We start from the raw sequence: 24,584 nt of genomic DNA on the forward strand, positions 1-24,584 counted from the left end.
GCGGAAGTTCAACCATCCTGTACTACGCAAACATTCCCTTCACTGTAGTGTACAAAACGGGAACAAAACGCCACATGAATAAAAATATATTATTTTATTCACACTTTTGAGTGGATTCGGAACGTAACACTCGGAAACTGAAATTTAAATGCGAAATTGGAATTGAAGAGCAAATATAATTTTCAATTTTCGTTACTTCTGCGTGGTAGAACATCCTGAAATTAAATATTTAAGTATTACAGTAACTAAAAATGTAAAGTGTGTTCATTCTGATGCTGTGTACTTTCATCACCTAACTTTATTACTACCAGTTTAGGTGGGGGGAGGGGGTTGAAGATAATGTACACTAGAAAAATATAATCGATGATACTGATGGGCAATTATTACAAATTTTAAAAAATTGGGCCTAGTCAAGGTTAAGACGATACAAACTGTTGTTGTTAGAACTATGGTGCGAAGCTTCTCTAAAACGTGTACCAGTTCGGAACTATGACCTTCAAAACTATTTACAGATTGTATTTCGTACAATCAGCTACTAAATAACACCAATATATAATAAAAATGTGTGATGTAAGACACACACTGACACATAACATAGTCAAACATGATTTAACGAAGCAAGCAAGAAGGTGTATTGTTATGATACATCACTTAAACTGGAGAACGACTGCTTGTTTAAACACACACTGCTTATCATAATATGCAGGTATAAGCATAGTTTTCTACGAAAATTCGAGCAAAATAAAATTGTATTACTTTTCGAAACACATAAGATTCTACACATCTGCAAGCTCAATGGACCTTCAAAGTAAATATTTCTGCATTTAAATTGCCTCCAAAACTTATTGAAATGCACTTCTCTTGTTTATCGGACCTAGTGAAATAAACAATAAGTTAGTAGACGACTGTACTTAGATCTTTGCATCAAGCATAAATTTCATCCAAATATTTTAAAAATTGTTTGCAAAACACGCACATGGATACTACTGTAATCTAACTTACAGCAGAAAGTACACCGCGAATTAGCAAATTATACAATGAAAACATCATATCTTAACAAAAAGCAGTTACCAGGGCAGTTCGGAAAGTAGCCACCACTGAAGTATGGCAATAGTATTTGTGTGCGGAGCGGCAATAGTATTTGTCACATCAGCATGTACTTTAATTCAGTAAGTGTCCAGCTGTGAAAGGAAGAACCTTGTTCTTCGCGTATTCGCTTGTTGTTACCTCAAAACGTGAGTACTGTAAAACAAAATGTCGTGAAATTCGAAGTGCGAGCAGCAATAAGATTTCTTTCGGCGCAAAACGTTTCAGCAGTAGACATTCATCATCAGTTGTGTGCAGTATATGGCCCACACGCGTTATGAAGTGAAGGTGTTGGGTGGCAATAAATATGACTTTTTCCAAGTGGTAGATAAAACATTCATGTTGAAGAGTTCTGGGTCTTTTCTAGCTCGAAGTTTATATTGTTGAATTCCACACAGCACATATATTGTATATAAATTACTCTGGCACACTTCATAATATTCTTAAAATGACTGTTGAGCATCATACATGTGATATATACTTGATGTTTTTGTTTATAATGAAAAATTATCATTAATCAAAGATACAAAGCTCTCATTCATTAAATACTGGCAATGGGAATAAACAGAGCAAACATGATGAGTGGGATGTGGAAAATGTAACATGTTAATAGCAGAAACATATTTGCATTGTAAGAGTTATTATTAAAATACAATAGAACAATTTGGTTTTAGTGTTTTTTTTTTACTTTCAGTGGAAATGATTGACGATATATTTTAAAGCTAACTGATTGCATATTGTAACGTAGACATATATGTAAACACATTTATATATACAGATATTTGATTATCGTTTCGGTTTATGAGTTTGTTGCAGGAAATAAAAAATTAAAAAGTTGGATGTAGTTTATATTTATAAAACTGTATACTGGTATCTTACAATGCAGTATATGACTGTTAGGGGTGCAGCTTATGTATGATTCCTGTGAACAGCCCAAGGAAACTATTTAGAAAATGTTTATTGGCTAGCTGTAGCTATTCATTTATAATGTATTGGGGTGAGCACAGTTTTCTACCAAAATTGCCAATCCTTTCCTAAGGACTGGCGTTCAACTAAGTTGCAATAACACTGTGCAACATAACATTATCCACAGACCAAAACCACCAGCCCCGGCATAGAAAAATCAGGAATTTACAAGATTATTTGTGACAAGTGCCCTTGCTTTTATCTTGAACACACCGGAAGAAGCTTCAGTATAAGATATGGCGAACACATAGATGCCTTTAGACTATAAAATTTAAATAAATCTGCAATAACCACCCAAATGAATGAATATGGATGCGCTGCCTTTAACGTTTACGCAACTTACAGATATTGCATACCACTAACAAAGGCAAGGCAAGAAAATGGACCTCTTAGAGGAACTAGAAATATATATTTTCACCCTCAGCTCATCCCATACATTCTAAGTGAGCAGCTGGAGCTAGCCAGTAAATGTTTTCTAAATAATTTCCTAGGGCTCTTCACAGAAATTGAACAGAAACTGCAACCCTAACAGTCACAGCACTGCAATTCAAAATACCAGTATAAAATTGTACAAACATAAACTACCATGATGAACAAATGTGTTGCTCTCATCCCACCCTCCAACTTTCTAATTTTGTATTTCTTGCAACTCATTTACAAACTGTAGTTATGATCAAATAACTGTATCTACATTCATCACAAAAAGTTGAGCATATTTCCAAATTACCCACCAACAATCACTATGAACGTTCCTTTTGTGCTTACGTAGGGAGGTGGTCGTGTACATAATGCGAACTCTTTCGTCGTTGCTACTCTGCCTTATCAGGGACCGTGCAATCACGGCATCCAAGCAAACTTGGTACACCAGAGCTGAATTCTTGTGAATTCACATTTGTCTGTCTGCCTCGTAGTGCAGCTCAACGCCTCAGAACAGGCTCTCCATGGCAGACCGTATCAAAATCATCAACGCGATCATAAGGCTGTGACAGCATCTGTGACGACGGGTCCTACAAGGAATCTTAAGAAAGGTAGGAAGATATATTTGCTCAGCAAGGGCGACAGGATACAAATTTCGGAATATCTCAGCAGTCAGCATCAAATATTCGGTGATGAGGACGAAGATGTAGAGAACAAACGGAAGAAATTCAAAGGCATCGTTCAACATGCCATAGACAAGTATGTTCCGAGTAAGGTTTTAAGGGATGGGAAAGATCCACCATGGTTTAATAACCGTGTTAGAAAACGTAAACAAAGAGCACTTCATCTCAGATTCAAGAGAAGTAAAAACCTAGCTGACAAACAAAAGCTAAACGAAGCGAAAATGAACGTCGGAGAGCAATGAGAGAAGCGTTCAATGATTTTGAAAGTAAGACGTTGTCTGCCGATCTGAGCAAAAACTGTAAGAGATTTTGGTCGTATAGAGAATGAGAAAATGGGTAAAAATCATCTATTAGCGATCACACCGGCACTGAAACGGAAGATAACAGAGAGAAGGCCGAAATACTGAATTCGGTCTTCCGAAGTTGTTCCATCGCGGAAGATCGTAACACTGCCATTCCTATCAATCGTCGTACGAACATCGAAATGGCAGGTATTGAGATAACCGACCGCGGAATTGAAAAGCCGCTAAATTCACTTAGTAGCGGGAAGGCTTCAGGACCAGATGAGATACCTATAAGATTGTATAAAGATTATGCGAAAGAACTTGCTCCCCTTCTAGCAGTAACTTATCGTAGATCGCTTGAGCAACGAAAGGTACCTAACGACTGCAAAAAAAGTGCATATCATTCCCGTTTTTAAGAAAGGCCGCAAGACAAATCCACACAATTATAGACCTATATCGTTGACATCAATCTGTTGTAGAAATATGGAACATGTTTTATGCTCAAGAATTATGACTTTTCGAAAATGAACATCTCTTCTATAAAAATCATCAGAGATCCTGCGAAACTCAGTTCGTTCTGTTCCTCCATGAGATCAACAGCGCAGTGGACAACGGCGCTCAGGTTGATGCCGTCCCGCATTGCCGCTTAATGAAGAAAATACGAGCTTACGGAGTATCGCAGCAGACCTGCAAGACTTTCTTGCAGATAGAACTCAACACGTCGCTCTTAACGGAACTAAGTCGACAGATGTAAAGGTAATATCCGGAGTACCACAAGGAGGTGTGATAGGACCGTTACTGATTACAATACACGAGGGTAAGTCAAATATTATCCGCAATTTAGTTATATTTTTGTTTATTTTGGTAGTACTATCGTTTTACGCTGATGACGCATGCTTTGTTTATTTGTTGTTATATCGTTGCAATTTTCAAGCTGTTAGGTTAGTTTCGTTATTGCTACTGTGGCTGCTCCGCTGTCTATTTGCACCAAAGAAGAGCAACGTTCAGTGATCCGTTTTTAGTGGTCAGAAGGCGTATCAGGGGCCGAAATTCATCGAAGACTTTCTGAACAGTACGGGAAAGTGTTTTGTCACAACGGAGTATCTACGAATGGACTGAAAAATTCCAAAATGGTAGCACAAGTATTACGCACGAATAAGGAGCCGGACGACCGTTTACCGCCACAAATGAAGAAACCACTGAGCGTTCACGTGAAATGATCCTCTTAGACAGACGATTAACTATTGACGAAGTGGCACATCGTTGCAAATTAGTCACGATTCTGCCTACGAAATCATACACAACAGACTTGGGTTTCATAAAGTTTGTGCAAGATGGGTCCCAAAACAACTCACACAGTTGAATAAACATACACGCTTGAACACCTGCAAAAAACATTTGGATCGTTATGGTAACGAAGGGGACAACTTCTTAGACAGGATCATTACTGGTGACGAAGCATGGATCCATCATTACGAGCCGGAGAGTAAACGGCAGGGTATGGAATGGAAACATCCAAATTCACCTTGCAAGAAAAAGTTCAAGACCCAGCCGTCCGCAGGAAAACTGATGCTTACGGTTTTTTGGGATGCACAAGGTCCAGTACTGGAACATTATGGGGAAATGGGCACAACAATAAACAGTGTACTTTACAGAGAGATGCTTGCTGCCAGGCTAAAGCCTGCAATTCGAAGCAAACGCTGAGGATTGCTGTCAAAAGGTGTTGTGTTGTTGCACGACAATGCCCGTCCGCATATTGCTGCCCACACTGCTGAAACGCTCCAGAAACTCAAATTTGAAGTACTGCTGGATCATCGTCCATATAGTCCCAATCTTGCCCCTTCTGACTGTCACTTGTTCGGTCCACTCAAACAGGCATTAAGGGCCGTCGATTTGCCTCCGACGAAGCAGTAAAAGAAGCGGTGCATTCTTGGCTCGCAGCTCAACCGAGAACCTTCTTTTATGAGGGCATCAGGAAGCTTGTACAACGATGGATCAAGTGTGTTGAAATGCAAGTAGACTATGTCGAAAAATGATGTTTTTCTAGGGGATTCCTATTTGATTACAATAAAGTTTTATAACTACTCTGCGGATAATAATTGACTTACCCTCGTATATAAATGACCTAGTAGAAAGCGTCGGATGCTCTTTAAAGCTACTCGCAGATGATGCAGTTGTCTATACCAAAGTAGCAACGCCAGAAGATAGAAAGAATTAGCAGAACGACCTGCAGAGAATTGATGAACGGTGCAGGCTCTGGCAGTTGACCCGGAACGTACATAAATATAACATACTGCGCATACATAGGAAAATAAATCCACTACTGTACAGCTACACTATTGAGCTGGAGACAGCGTTTGTCAAAAAATGTCTGGGCGTAACTATCTACAGCGACCTTAAGTGGAATGGCCATAAAAAACAGATAGTGGGAAAAGCAGTCACCAGACTCAGATTCGTCGGAAGAATCTTAAGGAAATGTAACTCATCCCCGAAAGAAGTGGCTTATAAGGCGCTTGTTCGCCCGATTCTTGAGTACTGTAAACTTCTCTGGGATCCCTCTCAGATAAGACTGATAGAGGAGATAGGAAAGATCCAATGGGGAGCGGCGCGTTTCATCACGGGATCGCTTAGCTGGCGAGAGAGTTTTACGGAGATGCTAAACAAACTCCACTGGCAGACGTTACAAGAGAGGTGTTGTGCATCACGGAGAGATTTACTATTGAAATTTCTGGACAGCACTTTTCAGGAGGAGTCGGACAACTTATTACTTCCCCCTACCTACATCTTGCGTATTGACCACGAGGAGAAAATTCGGCCGGCCGAAGTGGCCGTGCGGTTAAAGGCGCTGCAGTCTGGAACCGCAAGACCGCTACGGTCGCAGGTTCGAATCCTGCCTCGGGTGTGGATGTTTGTGATGTCCTTAGGTTAGTTAGGTTTAACTAGTTCTAAGTTCTAGGGGACTAATGACCTCAGCAGTTGAGTCCCATAGTGCTCAGAGCCATTTGAACCATTTTTGAGAAAATTCGAGAAATTAGAGTCAATACAGAGGCTTACCGACAATCATTCTTCCCACATAGTATTCCTGAGTGGAACAGGGGTGGAGGGATCAGATAGTGGTACCGAATCTACCCTCCGCCACACACCATTAGATGACTGAAGGAGTATTATGTAGATGTAGATGTAGATGTAGATTGATGGGATGAAACGTGAGACAAAATGCAAATATTGTTCACGATAATCAAAATGTTGTCTCCAGACTGTGGAAAAAGTTCCAGGAAACGTATTCAATAGCGAATCGACAACGCGAAGGCCGTCCACTCAAAACTACAGCAGCTAGGGACCGGTATGTAACGATATCTGCACAGACGCTCTACAAAGACAGCGAATACTATGCGCCTCGCGCTTCAAGAAGACACAGGGGTTACCGTAAGTACCTACACTGTGCGTAGCAGACTTCATGATGGGAGGTTGTACAGCCGAAGACCTCTCAAGACTACACCACTCTCTCCACATCACAGGGGTGCTCGTGTAAGATAGACTAGAGCACATGAACATTGGGAACGAGACCAGTGGACCAAAATGCTGTTCACAGACGAGGTACGAATAGCCTTGCACCCTGACGACAACTGTGGATATGGAGGTGAACAGGGGGACGCCATCATCCCTCAATGACTGTGGAATGTCACCAACAATCCGATTGCTCAATTGTATTCTGGGCACGTATCATGTACGGCCGCCGCACACCACTCGTTCCAATTGAAGGCAACACGACTGCTGCAGTGTACGAAAACAACATTCTTCCACCCATAGTGAGTGCCTTTCCAGAGACTGTAGGGGAAGGATTCACTCTGGGTCATAACGTCCGATCCCATCGTGCTCGCAGAGTGTGTCGATATCTGACAGTACGTGGAATCTGAAAAATGGATTGGGCACCATTCTCACCGGATATAAATTATATAGAGCATGCATGGAGCGTGCTCAAAAGAGCGATTTCTAGTCGTCAGCATCCTCAGCTAACGGTTGAAGCTCTCAGGAATGTCGCCATTGAAGAGTGGAACATTGTGCCTCAAGAGGCCTGCAGTGATTTTGTACTGAGCATGTCCCGTCGCCTTCAAGAGTGCCTGAGGGTTCGTGGAGGACCTACACGTTATTCAACACTGCAATGAACAATCCATTTTATGTTTTTTGATGTTGTGGGGCATTGCAATTTTTTTGTTTTTTCAAATAACGTTCCTTTTGCATTTCACAATCGGTTCAATGATAACATACAGTGTAGTTTACTTTTGCGTAGTATTCTGTATTATCAGAAAATAAAGTATAAGACATCTATCTCTTTTTAAGGTACGAGAAACAATTATATCCTTAACGTTTGTTTGATGGGTGTATAAACGTGTGCACGTGTATGTCTACATTATAATAAGCAATCAGTTGATTTTAAACTATTTTGTCAATAATTTCCACTGAAAGTAAAAAAAAGAAAACGCTAAAAACATGTACCACAACAGAACAAATCGCCATCGGCTGTAACTGACATAGGTGAACACAACTATTTTATATCACATATAAAAAATTAAGCACTTTAGCGTAAAGTGGCACTAAGTATTGAAATATTCTTGGCCATTGTGGAGCAAATGACATGCTGTTGACCAAAACATCTATGTAATGGAAAATATCAGTCATCTGAAGATGAACATGGAAGCCTGAAACTGGTTGTGGTACTACAATAATTAAAAAGTATTTATGGCTGTTGCGTCTTTCACCAACTAAATTACAACTTTACACTTGCAAACAAAGTTATCCAGAAGCAGCATAGATACACTGCTACCAATGATGGTTTTTCACTGTGGCGAAAGTTTCTATGATAACACTGCTACCTTAAGGTACTTTCGACCCAACGAAAAATTGCCAACATCGTACTTACATCAGGTAAATGCAATTTTAAATGTGACCAACTGTAGGGCGATTAACCTGTCATTTTGAAACCAATACCAGTATAATTTGTTCTTCATAAATACCATTTTAGCAATGGCTCGTTTCTGTTTATACTTTACTTTAAGAATTAATCTGTATTTTTATGGAGCCAGCCTATTAGCATGTCAATTGGCGCCAAGATATCGTTCATTTTACTTCTCTTAGAGCTCCGCAGGGTAACCGCATCAGTAAACGCAAATGGGATGAGTTTATCAAAAAAAATTTCGTTGGACACGGTGACTAGGTGCTCGCCTGTTATGTACCAGTTCTTTACCCTAGCAGTGTAGAAACAGACTCAGAGAATGGCAGCGATACTATTTGCGCGACGGATACACGTTACGTTCACGTTACGTTCAGACGTAACATTCGCCCTCTAGAGCCTTTTCGGCCATCGACTCAGCGTCCATCTTGTTACCCACACCCAATATGGTTTGCGGCAGTGACTTGCTTAGATTTTGACAGACATGTAATGTACAATAATGCACTAACAAGTGTGTCAACAAATTTTCCGAAAAGTTTGTCTTATACAGGGTGTAACAAAAATGTACGTCATAAATTGCAGGACACATTCCTCACACGTAGACGAAGAAATTATGTTATATGAACATGGGTCTGGAAACTTTTTCCATATTATAGCTCATTTTCTCCAACTCATTAATCATAGGAAACACACACGAACAGAACACACCACCAAACAACATGCAACTCTTTCTCACAGGAGATGTTCAATATGCCCTCCATGCGCTTTGACAGATGTATCAGTCCCACGTCATAGTGGATCTCGGGTGTCTGATGTATCCATGGAGTATTTCGTATGGTTTCGTATCGTTCCATAATACGGATACGGAGACACTGAACATCTTGTACTGGAGTTCTATACACAAGAGCTTTCAAATACTCCCACAACCCAAACTCCAGTGGGCTTAGGTCCGGAGAGCGTGGTGGAGGCCTGGCAACTGGTACATCTCTATCTGTCCATCTGTCACCGAATCTGTTATTTAGAAGAGAGGGACATTAGCACTAGAATGAGAAGATGCTCGATCGTTCATGAAGTACATGTTTTGTCTGGATGAAAGCAGGCCGAAGTGGCCGTGCGGTTAAAGGCGCTGCAGTCTGGAACTGCAAGACCGCTACGGTCGCAGGTTCGAATCCTGCCTCGGGCATGGATGTTTGTGATATCCTTCGGTTAGTTAGGTTTAACTAGTTCTAAGTTCTAGGGGACTAATGACCTCAGCAGTTGAGTCCCATAGTGCTCAGAGCCATTTGAACCATTTGATGAAAGAAAGAGAGGCCCTAGCAAACTGTGACCAACAATGCTGGCCCAAACAATGACAGAAAATCTTTGTTGATAACTTGCTTCAACAGTTGCGTGAGGATTGATGTCTGCTCATACATGCCGGTTGTGAAAATTTACGATCTGATCTCGTTGAAATGACGCCTCATCTGTGATAAGCACCGTTGCACTAAAATTAGGGTTGACACTTTGTTGAATAAACCATTCGCAGATGGGTACCCGTGCAGGAAAATCAGCTGTTAATAATGCCTGCACACGCTGCAAATGGTATGGATACAGCTGGTCCTTGTGTAACACTCGCCAGACAGTCATATTCAGTGTTGCATCTACAAGTCTTGTACTGACGCTGGATTCATCGTCGACTGTATGAAGAATTGCCGCCTCCCACATCGTTGTCCTCGTCCCTCTAGGCGGGATCAGTAACTTCAAACGTTTTCCTGTCGGGGAACCGTCGTCCTGGAAATCTCTCCAGGTATAAACACTGAGCGCGAGCGTCATTGCCATCAGTTAATCCGTAAATCAAATGGGCATCTGCCTCCTCTGTGTCTGTGTACACTGCCATTGCACCAGCCAAGTCTGCGATTAGCTCTACGTAGTAATCTGTGTGCTGGAAACGGTCATATTGATCGCTGGGACAGTTGTTACCCGTAAATAAACAATGGCAAGAGGGATATTTAAAACGAGACACTGGCGGTGCACAACGTAACCAGACGTCACCAAGAGTGCATGTTCCCCATGATTCTAAGTTTCTGTTCTTGTTTGTTTCCCATGATTAATGAGATGGAGAAAGTGAGTTGTAACATAGAAACAAAACGTTTGCTGACCCATTTCCTTACAATATAGTTTCCTTGTCTGCGTGTGAGGAACGCGTCCTGCAATTAGTGCTATACAGTTTTGTAACACACTTCATGTATGTGTATGTGCATAATTTGGACCTAACTTTTCATCATCATGCTGCGTATATTTGTTGACAGGTATCCAAAGCCAGGCGTAACTCTGGGTCTGGCCATGTCTTTGATCACAAGACGTGGGATAATCCTCAAATGGGTAAGTACCCCATGCTCCCTCATACTAGTCAAATGTTCGAGTGGAGCGAAAACAAGACCCCACAGAAATTACAGAGTGAATTTTTGTTTGAATTTAGAAAAAGCTAGTGGGAAATGGACAAATGGGGGTATCAAATGGACCAGTTGTATTTGTTGGAAAGCAATCAGGGTGATTAAGAACCTCTTATTTATTGACTTGAGCGAAATTTTAAATATTTCATGAACAGCTGCTGCTAGTTATGTAAATGAAATGTCAAAACATATCAAATCACAACATAAATTGAAACTGTTTGTCTTCTCTTCATGTACATATTGTTAATACTTACTGAATACCGATCGATATTGACATGTACTATACCTCATACATTCTGAACAAACTTAAAAATAAAGAAAATTGAAATAAGTGAAATGTTTTATGAAATGATTTGTCTAAAAATAAAAAATAAAATTTGTTAAAGAGCCATTTGATGCGCCTTTGACTGATGTTCGAAACCACTTACATCAAATGAGGTGCTGGTCAACGTAAAAATTTGAATTTTGAAGATTACTAGAAGATATTTATCTTGTGAAATTTCACGTCACTAATGAAAGAGCATCTCAGCTGCTCTGTATGAGTCTGAGCATCATTCAAAGGCGTGTCAAATATTTCTCTAATCTATTTTATTTCTTACTTATAGACAAATAATTTCACAAAAGGTCTGACTGTCTTTAGTTAACAATGTTTATGTGATCTAGCCTATATTTGTTATGTTTATGTTTTTTATTTACGATTTTTTATTTTGATTGACTCATTTACTGTCAAATTTTTAACAGATCTTATTGGTCACATAATGAAGACTCTATATACATTTTCCAGCATAAGAAATATAGTGCCTCCGTTTCGCTCATAAACAGATCATACGGTGCAGCCAAGGATCAGCACGTCCTTCTGTGCCCCAGGCAACTCTCATCTTCTCACTCTTACTTAATGTGGGAACTACACTATCTGATCAGAAGTATCCAGACACCCATGCGTTATGTATATAGATGATTGTAATAATAATAATAATAATAATAATAATAATAGTAATAGTAATAATTTCGTGTAGCTCATCAGCCTGGTGCAAGTCTTCCTTTTGGACGCAATATCAGCGCCTTTTATTTTTAAGTTTTGGTAACGTAGTCACTACAGTTATCTTGACCACTGTGTCCAGCTGGCGCTGTGGTGAGAGCATCTGCGTAGCAAGGAGGAAACCTGGGTTCGAATCTCCACCTGGCACAAATTTTCAACTTTCCCCATTGATTTAAATCAATGCCCACCGGCAGCTAACGTCATTAATTCCGCTGTGTCTTGTTTCATAGTGGCTGCAGGATCAAACCGTGTCTGTTATTTCGAACATGCACAGAGATCAGATACCACATACATGGAATACTAGAGTCTATGGTCCCTTGGCGGTGTAAATAACTCAAGCCTCTAAATCAATGCAATCAGAAGATATGGCCACTTGCATGTTATGACACTTGCAAACTCACTCATCATGACATGTACGGTACATACAGGGTGGTCCATTGATCGTGACCGGGCCAAATATCTCACGAAATAAGCGTCAAACGAAAAGACTACAAAGAACGAAACTTGTCAAGCTTGAAGGGGGAAACCAGATGGCGCTATGGTTGGCCCGCTAGATGGCGATGCCATAGGTCAAACGGATATCAACTGCGTTTTTTAAAATAGGAACCCCCATTTTTATTACATATTCGTGTAGTACGTAAAGAAATATGAATGATTTAGTTGGACCACTTTTTTCACTTTGTGATAGATGGCGCTGTAATAGTCACAAACATACGGCTCACAATTTTAGACGAACAGTCGGTAACAGGTAGGTTTTTTAAATTAAAATACAGAACGTAGGAACGTTTGAACATATTATTTCGGTTGTTCCAATGTGATACATGTATCTTTTTGAACTTATTTCTGAGAACGCATGCTGTTACAGCGTGATTACCTGTAAATACCACATTAATGCAATAAATGCTCAAAATTATGTCCGTCAACCTCAATGCATTTGGCAATACGTGTAACGACATTCCTCTCAACAGCGAGTAGCCTTCCGCAATGTTCGCACATGTATTGACAATGGGCTGACGCATGTTGTCAGGCGTTGTCGGTGGATCACGACAGCAAATATCCTTCAACTTTCCCCATAGAAAGAAATCCGGGGACGTCAGATCCGGTGAATGTGCGGGCCATGGTATGGCGCTTCGACGACCAATCCACCTGTCATGAAATATGCTATTCATTACCGCTTCAACGGCACGCGAGCTATGTGCCGGACCTCCATCATGTTGGAAGTACTTCGCCATTCTGTCATGCAGTGAAACATCTTGTAGTAATATCGGTAGAACATTACATAGGAAATCAGCATACATTGCACCATTTAGATTTCCATCGATAAAATGGGGGCCAATCATCCTTCCTCCCACAATGCCGCACCACACATTAACCCGCCAAGGTCGCTGATGTTCCATTTTTCGCAGCCATCGTGGATTTTCCGTTGCCCAATAGTGAATATTATGCCGGTTTACGTTACCGCTGTTGGTGAATGACGCTTCGTCGCTAAATAGAACGCGTGCAAAAAATCAGTCATCGTACAGTAATTTCTCTTGTGCCCAGTGGAAGGACTGTATATGACGTTCAAAGTCGTCTCCATGCAATTCCTGGCGCATAGAAATATGGTACGGGTGCAATCGATGTTGATGTAGCGTTCTCAACAATGACGTTTTTGAGATTCCCGATTCTCGAGCAATTTGTCTGCTACTGATGTGCAGATTAGCCGCGACAGCAGCTAAAACACCTACTTGGGTATCATCATTTGTTGCAGGTCGTGGTTGACGTTTCACATGTGGCTGAACACTTCCTGTTTCCTTAAATAACGTAACTATCCGGTGAACGGTCAGGACACTTGGATGATGTCATCCAGGATACCGAGCAGCATACGTAGCACACGCCCGTTGGGCATTTTGATCACAATAGCCATACATCAACACGATATAGACCTTTTCCGCAGGCCGGCCGAAGTGACCGTGCGGTTAAAGGCGCTGCAGTCTGGAACCGCAAGACCGCTACGGTCGCAGGTTCGAATCCTGCCTCGGGCATGGATGTTTGTGATGTCCTTAGGTTAGTTAGGTTTAACTAGTTCTAAGTTCTAGGGGACTAATGACCTCAGCAGTTGAGTCCCATAGTGCTCAGAACCATTTGAACCTTTTCCGCAATTGGTAAACGATCCATTTTAACACGGGTAATGTATCACGAAGCAAATACCGTCCGCCCTGGCGGAATTTTACGTGATACCACGTACTTATACGATTGTGACTATTACAGCGCCATTTATCACAAAGCGAAAAAAGTGGTCCAACTAACACATTCATATTCCTGTACATACTACACGAATATGTATTAAAAATGGGGGTTCCTATTCAAAAAAACGCAGTTGATATCCGCTTGACCTATGGCAGCGCCGTCTCGCTGGCCAACCATAGCGCCATCTGGATTCCCCCAAGCTAAACGAGTTTCGTTCTTTGTAGTTTTTTCGTTTGATGCTTATTTCGTGAGATATTTGTCCGTCACTACAATGGACCAACCTGTATACATGACGTTGACCTAGCGATGAAGTGAATGCCTGGAAACCGAGGAGTCGCAGGTTCGAATATCGGTCGGACCATGAATTTTTCAGTTTTCGTTTTAACCTAGCCTTCACTTGTTGAGGAGTTCGCAGAAGTAACGCGTGGTTCGAATTCCAAGTTGAAATGTACATCCACTAACCGCCGCTGGATAACTGAGATAGGTTAAGGACAAATTATCTACGTAATTCTTCCTTTAACTACTTTTATTTTATCAATGAAATGTAATTAAATTAAATAATCTGAAATAGTATGTATTACGAGTAATCTTTGAATAAGGCAGATATATCTCTGAGTCTAGCTCTTCTTGTTGGGATTGTTGAGGCCAGGCAGACGTCACGGGCTGTCAGTCGTGAGCTGTCAGTTAGCACGGTAGTATGGAGATAGGAGGTAATGTCGCCTGGTATTATGTATATTTGCAATTGCACGTTCTGGTCTGAAGTTAATGTTAAAAGTTTGTATTTCCATGAAGTGAAATAATAAGTAAGTTACAGAATAGAAAAATGCGTATCAAAAATTGTTTCAAGTTGTGCCCCAAAAGGACCTTCCAGAAAAAGGATTCTGCAACGAGAAAATGAAGTCCGTATAAGTGCACGGCTACCGAACTTCCACACAGGATCCGACGCACAATTTATATGTCATCCCCTCTTAGAACAAATAAGAGATACAAGGTACTGCCGGCCGCGGTGGTCTAGCGGTTCTAGGCGCTCAGTCCGGAGCCGCGCGGCTGCTACGGTCGCAGGTTCGAATCCTGCCTCGGGCATGGATGTGTGTGATGTCCTTAGGTTAGTTAGGTTTAAGTAGTTCTAAGTTCTAGGGGACTGATGACCACAGATGTTAAGTCCCATAGTGCTCAGAGCCATTTGAACCATTTGAACCATACAAGGTACTGTCGTAACTGATCAGCAAAACCTTAGAGAACAGCTCTGTATAAAAAGATACTCTGTAGGAAGCCCGTTTAATTACGCTACGATTGGGAACTAAATGATGGTATTGTAGGACTGTATCCACAGCTATCACAACTTCCAACTCCATACATTTAAATATAGACATATACTCTCATTTATATAATCAAATAACATCCCTTTATCAATCTTTCTTATAATTTACATTTTTATTAGATCCTGCTACAGTGTCCTTGACGAAGAGGTTATTGGTATGCAGTATGACTCCCTGGTTAATGCATATTACGTGAAACTACGAAATGAAGAAGTGTGTCTTCGCGTCATGAATCTGACAAACGGATCAGCTGATTACACGTCAAGTAAAGGTGTAACGAGTACCGTTACAATTACCTTTGTTGGTTTGGGCTTTCGTAACGGGAAGATCTGCAACCTGTCCTTTGAAATTGCAGACCAGCGGCTTAACGATGCTCTATAGGTATATAGTACTCTGTACACTATTACACGTGAACGTTAGCAATAACAGGGTCTTTAATGTAGAGAATGGCGTTCATTTCCGCGCAGATTGTCCACGCAAGTGCCGTGTGCAAACGACGTATTTTGATGCTGTCATCAGTGGTGCGCCAGCCACTGTCCCACCGACATTCGCGGCCTTATTAAAAAGTTCATCTCCTTCTGACAATGTCAATGGAGTACCAGTTTCATAGTCAGTGAACGCCGAGAAAACATCTCCTTCTGACACTACAGCAGTTTTCACAACTGCCGTTGATGAAGCTTCCATGACTGAACGAATTCAGCAACCTACAGAAATTTCTTCCGAATTTACGTACGCACCAATGGATGCTGCTCCAGGTCTGAATATGCCAAAGAAAGCCACAAAAGAAAAATCCGAGGACCGTGACACACAATCTTCGTCCACTACGAAGAAGGGTCGTGTCGCGATAAAATAGGAACAGGAGCTACAGGTACAGCTAAAGAAGAAAGTAAGCAGGGTTGTCGAGAAACTTAAATGACGGGGAACCAGCCACGCGCCAGGCTCCCGCGAAGACTGCCCAAAGGCTGTGGAAACCGAAATTAAGCCACCATCTCCACCACCAGCCCCAGGCGATGAGGCCTGGTGAGCTGATGATGATACGGGTGGATACTGAGAACCTCATCATAGGTGATCAGATGAACAGGTCCCAAACTTTTAAGGTGACAACAGTTAACAACAATCGCATCCAGAATGCCGTAAAGGTCTGTGTCCTGCAGGAACTTTTATATTGAACGTATGTCGACACTGTACTCCTTCAAGAAGCTCTAACTGAAATATTCATTCCCGTTTATGTTGCAACTGCCGGCCGGTGTGGCCAAGCGATTCTAGGCGCTTCAGTCCGGAACCACGCGACCGCTACGGTCGCAGGTTCGAATCCTGCCTCGGGCATGGATGTGTTTGATGTCCTAAGGTTAGTTAGGTTTAAGTAGTTCTAAGTTCTAGGGGCCTGATGACCCCAGATGTTAAGTCCCATAGTGCTCAGAGCCATTTGAACCATTTTTTTATGTTGCAACTACTACAGAGGACGCAGCTGACACCGCAGTTACGTACCGCGAGAGTATACATGTCACCGACATCAGTATTAGAGGAATATCCTGCAAAACTAACGGACTATTAATTGTAAATATTTATGCGTCCTCTAGTAGTGGCCATCGGCGGGAGTGGGATTTTCGGACGGATGTACCTGAGTTAATCGGCCTGCACACCGCCAGTGTTCTTCTCGGAGGGGATTATAACTGTATGATCCATGCCAAGGATGAAATTCTTCACACCAATATTTGCTAGTTACTCAGGTGTCTTGTTCTCGACCTCCAGCTCCGTGATGCGTGGGAAAAACTATACTTATGTGACCTACGACTCGACGAGACGTATTGATAAAATTTACGTTTCGCACAGTTCACAATATTTCCGACCACAGCACCTACCATGCCTACGTGAACCACCACTGCTCCCCATTCCACCGGGTAAAGGGTTACTGGATGCTCGGTGTTAGATTTTTACGGCATGAGGAGCTGGATGTGGAGAGAGACCGCTCCTGACAGCAAGCTCTCCGATCCCGCCCCTGCTACAATACGACACTTGAATGGTGGGTCAAGGTAGCTGAGCCTAAACAAAGATCCACGACTATGTTTTATGCCAGATAAAAGAAATTTTGGTGGAATCACAGAACTGAGACGTATTACCAATGATTACTAGAACTATACCAAGACGCTAGCCGCCCCAGTTCCGAAATTTCCCGCAACATTAAGAGGTGTAAAGCAAGAATAACGTAAATTCAGAGGACAAGACTTGAAGGCCACTTAGTCCGCACGCAATCCAAGAACGCTGCGTCTCAGGAAACCGCCTCCTTATACCACCTTCTCAGAGCGTTCCGAAGCCGCAACGCTACCATCATTGTCGACATCACGGATGCAGCAGGGCACAAATTCACCAGCAGTACCATGCGCATGCCCGTTTCAGTGACCTCAACCGGAAACAGCCAGTAGATGCACAAACGTGTGATGCCCTGACGTGTAGGATATCCATCCGTCTCACCGTGGAGGATGCAGATATACTTGAATCTCCTTTTGATAAAGAAGACATCTACTATGCTGTTAACAGGGCGACAGACAAGAAAACTCCAGGATCGGATGGACTGACATCGGACTTCTACAAGTATTACTGGGAACTTCTCGGGGCATTGAAAACGAACTCCATATGGGAGGGGATATATCCCCAGAATTTAAAGAAGGAATTATCGTACACGTGCCGAGGAAGGGTAATAACAGACAACTAAACAAAGTGCGACTTTATTGAATGGTGATTTTAAAATTATGACAAGAGCTTTGAAGACTCGCTTGCAAAGGGTCTTATGTACGTTCTGGGTGACGGTCAACATGATGCTGTTCCTGGAAGGAGCATAATAAACGCCGCCTGTACCCTCCTGGACATTACCAGCGCCTATGCAAAGTCCAAGGAATCTGCTACACTGCTCTTCCTCGCCTTAGACAAAGTTTTTGACCGCATCAGTCATGATTAATTACCAACTGCCATGCAAGCAGTGAGTTTTAATCTCCAGTTTATGAACATAATTCGAAATGTCACCACGAATGCAACATCTCGCATTATGATAAACGGACACTTAAGCCAACCGGTAACAATCGAGCGATGTATCGATCAGGGACGCCCCTTATCGACGGCTTTGTACGCCATCGCTGTAGAACCCCTCCTGACCATATTACCAGAAGAAACTTCAGGGCTGGTGATTGGTAATATCAGGTATCAATGTATTCTACACACATGACCTGTGCCTTGGAGTAACAACTCAAAAAGACCTTAAAACAGTTGGCCATGCCACTCAGGAATTCGCGATAGCATCTGAGGCCAAATCAAACGATACAAAAACCGTTCTTATGGACATCGAAATGCACATCCGCAATGTTGAGGACATGGATTGGCGGAACGCCGGCAGTTATTATAAGTCACTGGGTATGCCCCTGGACACAGACTCAGCGAGCATGAACACCAGAATCAGGGCAGACGTGTTACCTCAGTTTAGGGCTGCCCTTAAAACGAATGGGTTCAAAATGATTCAAATGGCCCTGAGCACTATGGGACTTAACATCTGAGGTCATCAGTCCCCTAGAACTTAGAACTACTTAAACCTAAATAACCTAAGGACGTCACACACATCCGTGCCCGAGGCAGGATTCGAACCTGCGACCGTAGCAGTCGCGCGGTTCCGGACTGAAGCGCCTAGAACCGCTCGGCCACCATGGCCGACTAAACGAATGGGGACAAGCAACTTAATATACTGCAAAAAGTTCAAAACATTAAACTTACAGTTACCAACAAATTTAGTTACCTGGTGCAGGTCCTTCGCGTGCCACCCACTGTAATTACCAGCATTGAGAAGGCCTTCTGCTGGTTCGGGTTTGTGGTAAAAAATTGGAAATTTGTGGTAAGGTCTTGTAGGACCAAACTGCTGAGGTCATCAGTCCCTAAGCTTACGCACTACTTAATCTAACTTAAACTAACTTACGCTATGGACAACACTCAAACCCATGCCCGGTGGAGGACTCGAACCTCCGACGGGGTGAGCCGCGCAGACTGTGACAATACGCCCTAGACCACGCGGCTACCTCGCGCGGCGTTTGGGTTTTGTCACGAGGAGTAACATCTTCAAGGTCGGCTTGGAGACTCTGGTTTTGCCAAATACGTAAGGACGTCTCAACTTACTCGACACAAGAACGCGAAGTACGGTCCTCTTAATCAATCGATTCAGGCAGTCTCTTGAGATCCCTAAAGACAACACAACCAGTATCTTATTAGAAAGATGGGGCCCAAGTCGACTCGAACCCTCCATTGATGTATCAACGATTCCTCGTATGTTGCCATACGTAAGAGCGTACTGTTTAGAATTCAGTTACATGTATAAAGACTGTCCTCCCCATTCAAGTTCCGTCGGTCTGACGAATAAGGTAATATATGACTTCCCGACAAAAACTACTAGACGAAACCCTGTTGAACAGAAATGTCCGCGTTACAAATGGAACATTATTTGGATGAATATCTTCAGTGACTTCCTGCCTAGTGCTGTCAAATCCACCTGGTACATAGCGGCCAATGACAAGATACCTACTAACGACAAACTGCAAAAAATCCACCTGGCGGCATCTCCTATGTGTACTACCTGTGGATTTGTGGGCACTATAATTCATCGACTCAGCTGTGGGCCTGCTAAACAAATTACTTTTCTTTTATCCAGGGCATTGGCAATCATCTATCGCTCCACCGAGAGGCCACAGAAGTTACGCTACCCCTGAACAAAGAAAAACGGTTAAGCACTATTGCTCACGTCATTCGAAATCGAACAGCGACTTTCACCGACTACTGCTCTTATACTGAATATGAACATTTTAAAATCCAACCTGACCTGTACTACTCTTAGAAGTATGGGAATATGTTAGACATTATGATAGCAAAATGGACTGAGTACTGACTAATCGAAGTATTTCATGTAAACTCCGAACGAACGGACATCGAGAAGAAGCTCCTTCATTTCATGGAGTAGCAAGAAGTTCTTGGTTTTAGCTCTTTGTTACATTCAGCGAGAGTACCGTAAAAGTATTTTTCAACTTTTTCAAGAATTTATTTATTTTAAGAAAAACTTCTTGTTTTATTTCCAAGAAATAGAGAATTTTATTTGCTATAGCATTATGCCAGCAACTATTTACTCAAGAAGAAGGCGTTTACGTTTTTTTACGACTTTACTCTTTATTTCAAGAAGAGATAATTTAGTATTTCTGTCAAGGCGCTTATGTTATAGAAAAATGAATAATAATGGCGAAAAAGCAACACCGACGTAGGCACTTCTGGCAGGCGTTAAGGAAGAGCTGAACGGGTGGAAGGAGGCCAGTAAAAGAAAAGTGAGCCTGACGCCTAGGTTCGAATTCCAGTCTTGCTGAAATTTTCAGCTTTCCCCATTGATTTAAATCATACTCACTGGCAGATAATGTCATTAAATATTTTGTGTCTTAGTATTTTGCATAAATTTCAGTTTCTTAACTATTTCTTACCTAAAGCCACACCTGAGAAAAAGAGATCCTTACAGACGGCCGTATTTATTCATTGCACTGACTTAGAGCGTTAAATTTTCTGCACATCCTAGTAACCGTAGACCTCAGTATCTGACATAAATTTCAACTTTGTACCTGTAACCATTCCTGAGGAAAAGGGGTGTTAACACATGGGCAGACAGACAAACAGACAGAATGGCGGACGACAAATGACAAAAGAAAAGTGTTATAATCACAAAATAACAATTTTCCGATAAATTAAATTTTATGTTGGTCAAAGGGACAGTATCCCACAGGTTTTAATGGTGGAGTTTCCGGGTATCGAAATAGGAGACATAAATGGCCGCGTCTTTTGATTGCATTGACTTAGCAGCTTAACTTTTTCACACCGCGAAGGAACTGTAGACTGTAGTTGGTTGGTTGTTTTGGGGGAAGAGACCAAACTACGAGGTCATCGGTCTCATCGGATTAGGGAAGGACGGGGAAGGAATTCGGCCGTGCCCTTTCAAAGGAACCATCCCGGCGTTTGCCTGGAGCGATTTAGGGAAATCACGGAAAACCTAAATCAGGATGGCCGGACGCGGGATTGAACCGTCGTCCTCCCAAATGCGAGTCCAGTGTGCTAACCACTGCGCCACCTCACTCGGTGTAGACTGTAGTATGTGACATAAATTTCAGTGTGTTACCTCTATCCATTCCTGATAAAAAGGAGTCATAACAATCGGAAAGATAGACAGACGTACAACAAAGTGAGCACATAAGGGGTCCGATTGTACCGATTGAAATACAGAAATCTAAACAGTAAGTGAACTGTTTATTACTTCAAAAGTAATCGACATACCTGTTAAATTTGCCTCACTGTGAGACAATACGGTCAATTTCTTTATGAAAAATGCTTGCAGTTGCCTACGGAGCTATGACTGTACCAAGACGTGTATCTCTCCGTGCGAAGCAAATCGACAAACACGAATGTCTTTCGGCAGGGCTCTCTAAATATATGGAAATCACGTGAGGAGAGATCGGTACATTTTGAAGAATGTGTGAGGGTTTCGTTGCGAAACTTTTGCAGCGCAATCGAAATAACATTTCAACATTTGGGCCCGCCCGCACTTACTTTTTTTCCGCGACTCGTTTTCATTTGGCTGCTCATTGTATATTCTCTATTAGTACTGTTGAAGATGCCATGCAGGTAAATGGGTCAATCTTTCACGAACACACAAACACGTTTTGTTATGGTCGGCGCACACGAAACATTGTTTATGGTGTCTTTTTGAGTACAAAAATGGTTCAAATGGCTCTGAGCACTATGGGACTTAACTGCTGAGGTCATCAGTCCCCTAGAACTTAGAACTACTTAAACTTAACTAACCTAAGCACATCACACACATCCATGCCCGAGGCAGGATTCGAACCTGCGACCGTAGCAGTCGCGCGGTTCCACACTGTAGCGCCTAGAACCGTTCGACCACTCAGGCCGGCAGAGTTTTGAGTACACTTGGCGCAATTTGGGTCTGGTGTCATTCCGATTTTAAAGCGTTTCTCTCGCAACATCTGCAGGTCTAAACTGGAGCATTAAAGTTTTTGTGACGGAATTTGTTCTCGCTTGAAGAATGCGATACGTTTCTTTTACGAATATGATGCGAAAAATGAATCCACGTATTTTGTAGACCAGGGCATCTGACTGTGGTTGCTGTCGATGTAATCTGGAAGGGTGTTTTAAGGATATTTGCTCACCATATGGTCCATGCCCCGGCTGAAAAAATTTGCTTTACTTTTTTAGCTGCTTTGGGGCAGAGAGACGCTACCTGTTGTAACTTGAATAACAGAAACGTATTTATAAAGTGCACTAGTTCTAAGCGATCCATGTGCCCTTTTCGATGTTCCCATATTGTACTCAGTATTAAGCGCATTCTAATTTTCCAGTTCGTTTGACATATAATCTGAGTATCTGCAAAAATGTACATCTCTTGTTTTTCGTGTTCTGTTAGACTCGGAGGCCACTCTGTATGAGGTGGTCGGCTTCTGTGCCCAACCTGTAAGATGGCGGATTTGTCCTTGTCAAAAACCGGGCGCCGGCCGGGGTGGCCGAGCGGTTGTAGGCGCTACAGTCTGGAACCGCGCGACCGCTACGGTCGCAGGTTCGAAGCCTGCCTCGGGCATGGGTGTGTGTGATGTCCTTAGGTTAGTTAGGTTTAAGTAGTTCTAAATTCTAGGGGACTGATGACTTCAGAAGTTAAGTCCCATAGAGTAAAAAAAAAAAAAAAAAAAAGAAAAAAAAATGAAACCATCGTAATATTTTCCTAGTTTTAGTAAATTAAAGACACTGGGTCGATATTCTCGAGAATTTTTTAGAGTCGTTTTGACATGCTTTACCTTTTTGATATTTAACTTCTGAACTTTTTTTACCACAAAACACAAAAATCCGATTGTCATATGGTCCCCTTGTACGTAATAAATACATGAAACATTTGAGCCCTTCGAAAGCTGCCCCAGTCGACTGTTGATGATGCGATTGTGAAGTGGACACTCGAAAGAATAACCACAGCTAAACCAAAACCAAAAAGCCCTCATGTACTGATGGACAGGGACTTTTGAGCTTTGCAGAATATGGTTTTAAAAAATCGCATGAAATTAAATGAAAACATCACTCGTGAGTTCCAAACTGCTACCAGCAGTCCAGCCAGCACTATTACTGTTCGTAGCGAGTTAAAAAGAAAGGAGTATAATGGTCGAGCAGCTCTTCGTGAACGATGAGCTTTGGCAGTCAGTGCTACGTGACGGTTGAGGTGATGTAAAGAGTGACGCCACTGGCTAGTCTGCGACTGGAAACGAGTGATTTGGAACTCTCGAATCACGCTGTACGCTGTGGCAATCGGATGGAAGGGTTTGGGTTTTGGCGAATGAATACTTACCTGTCATCGTGTGTAGTCCCAAGAGTGAAGCATGGAACTGGTGGTGTGTTATTGTATAGGCGTGTTTTTTCGTGGTTGGGATGTGGTCCCCTTGTTGCACTTAAAAAGCGCGAAATACCGAAGTATGTAAACACATTTTACAGCAATGTGTACTGCGTACTGGAGAAGAACAGTTCGGAGACGATGACTGTGTATATCGGCATGAGAATGCACCCTGTCATAAAGCATTTGGGAAGGAATGGTTTGTGGATAATAACATTCCAGAAATAGATTTCCCTGCCAGTATTCCTGACCTGGTTCCAAGGGAACGTCTTTGTGTGAGTCAGAACGGCGACTTCTCTCGAGCCCCCAGCGTCTAACATCACTATCTTCTCTGGCCTCGGCTCTTGAAGAAGAATAGGCTGCCACTCCTCTACAGACATTAAGACTCCTCACTGAATGTGTCCCGGACAGAGTTCAAGCCAACATAAATGTGAAAGGTGGACACACCCCATATTGAAGACCACAAATGAGTGTCCGACTGTCCGCAGCTCGTGGTCGTGCGGTAGCGTTCTCGCTTCCCGCGCCCGGGTTCCCGGGTTCGATTCCCGGCGGGGTCAGGGATTTTCTCTGCCTCGTGATGACTGGGCGTTGTGTGCTGTTCTTAGGTTAGTTAGGTTTAAGTAGTTCTAAGTTCTAGGGGACTGATGACCATAGATGTTAAGCCCCATAGTGCTCAGAGCCAGAGCTCAGAGCCATTTGAACCATTTTAGTGTCCAGCTGCTGTTGATC

At 42.3% G+C, this 24,584-nt stretch overlaps 1 long non-coding RNA gene across 1 annotated transcript in view; it reads left to right on the top strand.

Annotated features, from left to right (window-relative positions):
• LOC126469551 (uncharacterized) overlaps positions 1-24,584 on the top strand; it is a 112,683-nt gene that overhangs the window by 28,700 nt on the left and 59,399 nt on the right. The window contains exon 2 of the long non-coding RNA XR_007586011.1: positions 10,676-10,748. This is a non-coding gene — a long non-coding RNA (uncharacterized LOC126469551). The remainder of the gene's footprint in view (positions 1-10,675; positions 10,749-24,584) is intronic.

The sequence above is a fragment of the Schistocerca serialis genome, chromosome 3 (assembly GCF_023864345.2).
Source record: "Schistocerca serialis cubense isolate TAMUIC-IGC-003099 chromosome 3, iqSchSeri2.2, whole genome shotgun sequence".
NCBI lineage: Eukaryota > Metazoa > Arthropoda > Insecta > Orthoptera > Acrididae > Schistocerca > Schistocerca serialis.